Here is a 6,586-nt window from a genome sequence, read left to right as displayed (position 1 = left end):
AAGATTCCCAGGTGATTCTAATGTGCAGCCAAGGTTGAGAACCACTGATCTATAGATATAGTATTTCCAAAGGTAGCTTCAATAATAGATCCATTACAAATCATTTCACTTCCAGGCTCCGCTCAGAGGGCGGGTTCCTGCCTGACACCTCGCCCTCCAGGAAACAGCTGGGGGAGGGCGCAGCTGTTTCCAAGACAACCCCTGCAGGACTGACTTCCTTCCAGTTAGTCGTGCTTCTGGCTGTGATGTTACACCCAGGGTTTTTATATAAGTAAGATAATTTAAAAATTTGCATATCCAGAATATGTAAATAACTTATACAAATCAATAAAAAGTCAGGTAATACAATAAGAAAAAATGGTAAAGAGAATTGAATAACCGCTTTCAATGGAAAGATATCTCAGTGCCCATTAATATAAGGAAAAGTTCTCAATTAGTCATCAGGGAAATGCAAATTTAAACCACAAAGCCATACCATTGCATATTTACCCAAATGGCTAAAATAAAAAACATATATAATACTAAATGCTTAAGAGTATGAGAATTACTTTAAGTTCTACTTCTAATGGGGATATAAATGGACACAAGCACTTTGAAAAAGCACTTATTCCACTAAATTTGAGCATAAGCATACTCAAGTATCTAAAATTTTCACTAGTACTTAGACACTGAACCAAAATGCTTATGTGTGTAATACACACACACACACACACACACAAATGTTAAGAGCACAGTATCTTAATAGTCCAAACTAGAGAGATAACCCGAATGTACATCAATTTATATCAACTGTAAAATCAACTATAAAATGAACAGAAAACACACTTGGCATCTTCACACTTTTTAATACTCCATATCAATGGAAAGGACAATAAAATATATACATCTCATAAACAAAATGCCGAATAATTTTATCTTATTTTAATGTTGTTATTAATTTGCCTTGCTCCTTCCTTCTTCCTCCCGGCATGTGATTTAGAAAGTCTTTGTTCCAAATGCCATGAGCACTACCTGCCCAAAAGGGACTGTGTTCTCTGCCTTGTAATCACCATGTAATCTGGAGGAATTTATATTTTGCTTTGGAAATTTATTTGCTAGTTGCTAACTTGAAGAGCATTATTTCTGTATTTTTATATTTTATTGTGCAAATAATTCAAGAAATGACATCAAAATACATTTGTAGGGGAGGTATTACTTCTTTTTAGGCAAATATTTATATTTTATAACCCAATATTTGCATATTTTTTATCTAAAAAATAAAAGATGAGGAGATGTCTCAAGATTCAGGAAATAGTTATCTTCAAAATTATGTTTCATTGTGGTTTTACAAGTGTATTCTTATGTTCAACTTCTTGTATGTCAGTTATACCTCAAATAAAGTGGTTTAAAAATTATGTCCCATGGAATGAGAATAAAGATTTTTTTTAGCTTATCAGATCATCTTTGGTGACTGATCCATGATAACTTGCTGAAGGAATAGGTTATAAGTAGGTTTTGAGAGAGACTATGTAAAAACCCCGTATTGGTTATATATACTTATTATGCTTTCCTTAGCATTAACATCATTTGGTGATAATCTCTTAAATTTATTTTGAAAGGTAATCTCTTCAATTTATTTAATTCCCACAGAAATACTTTCCTCTAAGGTCCTGACCTGTGTTTGTTTAATAAACTTTGAACAAAAATCGCAAAGCTTTTAAAATAAGTGCCAAGGGGACCTAAAACTATATTCTCTGTTCCCGTAGTGAATAAAACTATTTTTGTCTATTAGAAAAATAACAGGTAGCTTAAGAGATGTTGCTTTTATGCTCTAAAAATATTATTTATGGTGTTGCTTGGCTAAAAGGACACACAAAATGTGTTCTCACTTTCTTGCGTCCACCTTTGGCTCCACCTTGGCTCATGATCTTACAACATATCATAAAACTATGTAGAATTTTACAGTTGAATAAAATAAAAAAAATTAATCAGTTGCAAGTACTAACAACCAGAAGGTCTAGTATTCTTACCTGATATATATTCATATAGTCCAGTGGTTCTCAACCTTCCTAATAATTATTTTCGTTGCTACTTCATAACTGTAATTTTGCTACTGTTATGAATCGTAATGTAAATATCTGATATGCAGGATGTATTTTCATTGTTACAAATTGAACATAATTAAAGCATAGTGATTAATCACAAAACAATATGTAATTACATATGTGTTTTCCGATGGTCTTAGGCAACCCCTGTGAAAGGGTCGTTCGACCCCCAAAGTGGTCGCCACCCACTGGTTGAGAACCGCTGATATAGTCGATGGTTAATAAAAGCATTGTAAATGAATGGAGGTTAAATCTCTTTCCTAAGTGAAAACTACTAGTTAGTATCTAAACCAGAAATAGATGCCACGTCTAGTTTTCTATTACATTACATTATATTATATTGTTACTAGAGGCCCTGGGCCTGACCTGTGCCCTCTCGTAATCTGGGACCCCTTGGGGGTTGTTGGAGAGCCGGTTTTGGCCCTATCCCAACAGGCCAGGCTGAGGAACCCCACTGGTGCACGATTGGGGCCGGGGAGGGACCGTGGGAGGGCTCCAGGGCGTGTCCGCCTGACTCACCCAGTCCCAATCGGCCAGACCCCAGCTGCAAGCTGACCTACTAGTTGGAGCGTCTGCCCATTGGTGGTCAGTGTGCGTCATAGTGACTGGTCGAATGGTCCAATGGTCAAACACTTAGCATATTAGGCTTTTATTATATAGGATGTATGAGCTGTTTGACTTTAGAACTAAGGTAAATATTTAAGGACAAAGAAATTATTTTCCTGATAGATTTGTTTTTAGGAACATTTGTTTTTTGATGAAATTATTAAAAAGTGGTAATTGAAAAAAAAAAGTGATCATTGGATCCTTAGTGTTTTTATGACATTTTGTAGATCAGATGAAAGACTATATGCCCTGGTTATAGCCCTCTAACAGCGCAGAGAATTGTCAAATGTAGCACTAGGCTAGAAGTCAGTTTGGGGGCTAGATGCAGTTATGAGATTTCTTAGCACTATTTTCTAACTAGAAAAGAGTCTAGGGTCTCTAGGTGGGCAGAGTAGCTGATGGAGAATATGATATTTTGCTTCCTACTCTGAAAATAAGGAAGACCCTGGGAAAGTGCCCATGTGTTTACTTATTAGCTGTTGCAAAGACTCTATTACATACACAGAGATAGCTTTCCTGAGGAAGAAGAAGCATGAATTCTGTCTAGAAGAGAAATCTTGACAACCATGGTCCCACATTTAAATAAGTCTTTCTATTCATCTGTGTTTAATTTTGGGGGTGTTACACAATATAGTTTAACCAAATCAGATGCAATGGTAAATATAATTACTTTTGATTTTCTACTGCTACTCCATACCGATTTAGGGAGAGATTATTCCGCCTGTGTTAATCTTGTTTGAAGGGTGAATAGGTGCTGTGTATTAAAGACTGCAAAAACCATCAGCAACTATCTGTATAAAGTTGCCCTTTATCCATAGACTCTTTCTTTCCTAAAATTTTTGTTTTGTTTTGTTTTGTGGGTTTTTGTTTTTTTTGCCATAGGAATATAGTGAATAGAGCTGATTATTCTATAGGAAGCACATAAAAGAATAGAGAGTTAATGGGACAAGGAAGGCAGACACATGTTATTGGGAAATTGAATAATAAAAATAGACATTTGGATAATTGCAACAGATGGGCTTGACACAAAATAGAACAGTGCCAATGTAGAAAATGCTGCATTTTTGCAAACAGAAGATAGAACTGTATTTATCCAAAATACCTAATTTTTATGTAGATAGACACAAGTGCACCAAATTTTATTATTTCAGTTCTGTACTACCATGGCCTAATTTGTATTTGAAAATAAACAGTGCTTAAAATAGAATTGTATGTGTAGAAATATATATGGTAAGAAATTATTGCAAGACAGTTGATAAAATTATAAAAGATTATAACCCTTCTAAAAGGTATCCTATACAAGGAGGGACAAAAATAGTTTTACAGTTGTGAGTATGCAAAACACAGAGTTTATTCTTGTATTATTTCTATTATTGTATTATTTTCCATATGAGCACCAGTAAATCTACTTTTTTCCTACCCCGTATATATTCATATAACTTTTAAAAAAATATATTTTTATTGCTTTCAGAGAGGAAGGGAGAGGGAGAGAGAGATAGAAACATCAATGATGAGAGAGAATCATTGATTGGCTACCTCCTGCACGTCCCCCACTGGGGATCGAGCCCGCAACCCCGGGCATGTGCCCTTTGAACAGAATCCAACCCAGGACCTTCTGGTCTGCAGGCCGACACTCTATCCACTGAGCCAAACCAGCTAGGGCTATTCATATAACTTCAATTGACTTCTCTGTTCACATCTGAGATGCCCCTGGACTTTGGAGAACCAGTCAGAGGATTTAGTCTTTTTATCATTGCTAATCCTGCTTGTCTTTGGCACATCTATGTTTATGTCTTCCTGATTATGTTCCAGGCTTTGCTTGGGGCCTTGTATTTACCTTCATTTATCCTCTGAACTACTTGTCTGGCTCTGTCTTATTTCTGTTGCAGAGTAACTTCTGATCTGAACCATTGTTCAGTCCTTCTTCTTTGGAGGTTCACTATGAATGGTTAACTGGGCAACTAAGGCATCAGAAGGTTTCCACTAACAATTGTTGCTTCTCAGGCTGAAGCTGGAGTTTGACTTCCTTGGGATACTTACCTTTGGTTCATCTCAATCCTACCTGGCCTATTTATGTGTGACCACATAAATTTATGCAGACCACCTGCAGGGAGATGTGAGCAGCATGGATACCTGTGAAGGGCTCTGTGGTCAAGCCCCTCCTTCACACAGCATATGGTAGCCTTCAGACTTAAAAATATTTTTATTGAATTTATTGGGGTGACATTGGTTAATACAATTATAAAGGTTTCAAGCGTACAATTCTATAATGTATCATTTGTTCACGTTTAAAAAAATTGAGTCATTGGTAAGAAACGGGAGTAAGCCCCAGCTGGTTTGGCTTAGTGGATAGAGCGTCAGCCTGTGGACTGAAGGGTCCTGGGTTCGATTCCGGTCAAGGGCACATACCTGGGTTGCAGGCTTGATCCCTGGTGGGGAATGTGCAGGAGGCAGTTGATCGATGTTTCTCTCTCATTGATGTTTCTCTCTCTCTCTCTCTCTCTCTCTCTCTCTCTCTCTCTCCCTTCCTCTCTGAAGTCAATAGAAATACATTTTTTTTTAAGAAAAGAAAAGGGAGTCAGCAACCATGAAAATACCACCACTATATCTGTTATATTTCTAATGTGCTTTGATTTCACACGGGGATTACAGATGAGTACAGAAGACTACACTGATAAGTTCTTATTTGCTATGCTTCAGGGATATAATAGTAGACTTATTGCTTCCTAACTTTACTGTTCTCCCCATATCAGATTCTCAAGATGAGCTTGATGGTGGAGATGTACAACTCCAGGACTAAGGTCCGGCTTCAGTAAGGGAGGAGTTTTTTGATTAATGTGTCCCTCTCATATCATCCCAGTTTGTTGGACTGGGAATATGGTTACAAATATTCCATATCTTTCAATTATTAATCCATGCAATAAAATTATTTGAGCATTATATGTCATGTACCATGCTATTCTCACTTTCATAGAGCTTATATTCTAGGTGACAAATAAATGAAGTAATTGTGATAGCTGCTAAGTGCTATAAAGGAAGCAAATGGCTGAACTCAATGGTCATCTGGTCAAATGGAATTAATGTTCTTCATCTTCTCCAGCTCTTTCTCGTATTGCTCAATCCTGGTCTTTGAGAGAGACACAAACTCAGCACAACTTTTCACATCTTCTTTTTCTTCAGCATCCACCAGGGCACTGTACTTATCCTCTGGCACAGGAACCTTCAGGGCATTAAACTTCTTCTCAAAGTCATCTACTAAGCCGGCCTTCGCCACAGTGGCCTTGTAGTAAGCCCAGTCGATAGCAGGTGGTTTCTCAGGTAGAGTAGCCAACCTGGAGGTGAGGGTCTCATTCCAGGATTTCAGGGTGTTAGCAACGGCCTTCTGGTTTCGGGGTATGATCTCCCCAAAAGCTACCCAGTCAATGGTTTTTAGAGCAAGTTTTCGCCCAGCCATCTTGAGATCCTTCACCGACCCCGGTGGCCCACGGTCAAGGGAGGAGTTTTTTGATTAATGTGTCCCTCTCGTATCATCCCAGTTTGTTGGACTGGGAATATGCTTACAAATATTCCATATCTTTCAATCATTAATCCATGCAATAAAATTATTTGAGCATTATATGTCATGTACCATGCTATTCTCACTTTCATAGAGCTTATATTCTAGGTGACAAATGAAGTAATTGTGATAGTTGCTAAGTGCTATAAAGGAAGCAAATGGCTGAAATAGAGAACAGATTTGCAAAATAAGCACAAATTAGATGAGATAAGCTGGAAAAACTTTATGTAGGCTATATTTGAGATAAAAGATAAAGAATGAAAAGGATGAAATCTGTCTGTGAGTCAATGGAAGGACTTTTCAGATAGAGAAAAATAACATATACCAAGGGCCTGCTATA

General features: G+C 37.2%; 1 pseudogene across 1 annotated transcript; it reads right to left on the bottom strand.

Moving 5' to 3' along the window:
• Nucleotides 1-5,747: 5,747 nt before the first annotated feature.
• On the bottom strand, nt 5,748-6,174 carry LOC102254168 (annotated as a pseudogene). The gene has a single exon (XR_001361373.1). The product of XR_001361373.1 is annotated as an ATP synthase subunit d, mitochondrial pseudogene (transcript).
• Between the last annotated feature and the right edge of the window lie 412 nt (nt 6,175-6,586).

Source organism: Myotis brandtii, unplaced genomic scaffold, assembly GCF_000412655.1.
Source record: "Myotis brandtii unplaced genomic scaffold, ASM41265v1 scaffold165, whole genome shotgun sequence".
Lineage (NCBI taxonomy): Eukaryota > Metazoa > Chordata > Mammalia > Chiroptera > Vespertilionidae > Myotis > Myotis brandtii.
The sequence above is the reverse complement of the archived record's forward strand: the minus strand, read 5'-3'. Positions and strand labels throughout refer to the sequence as shown.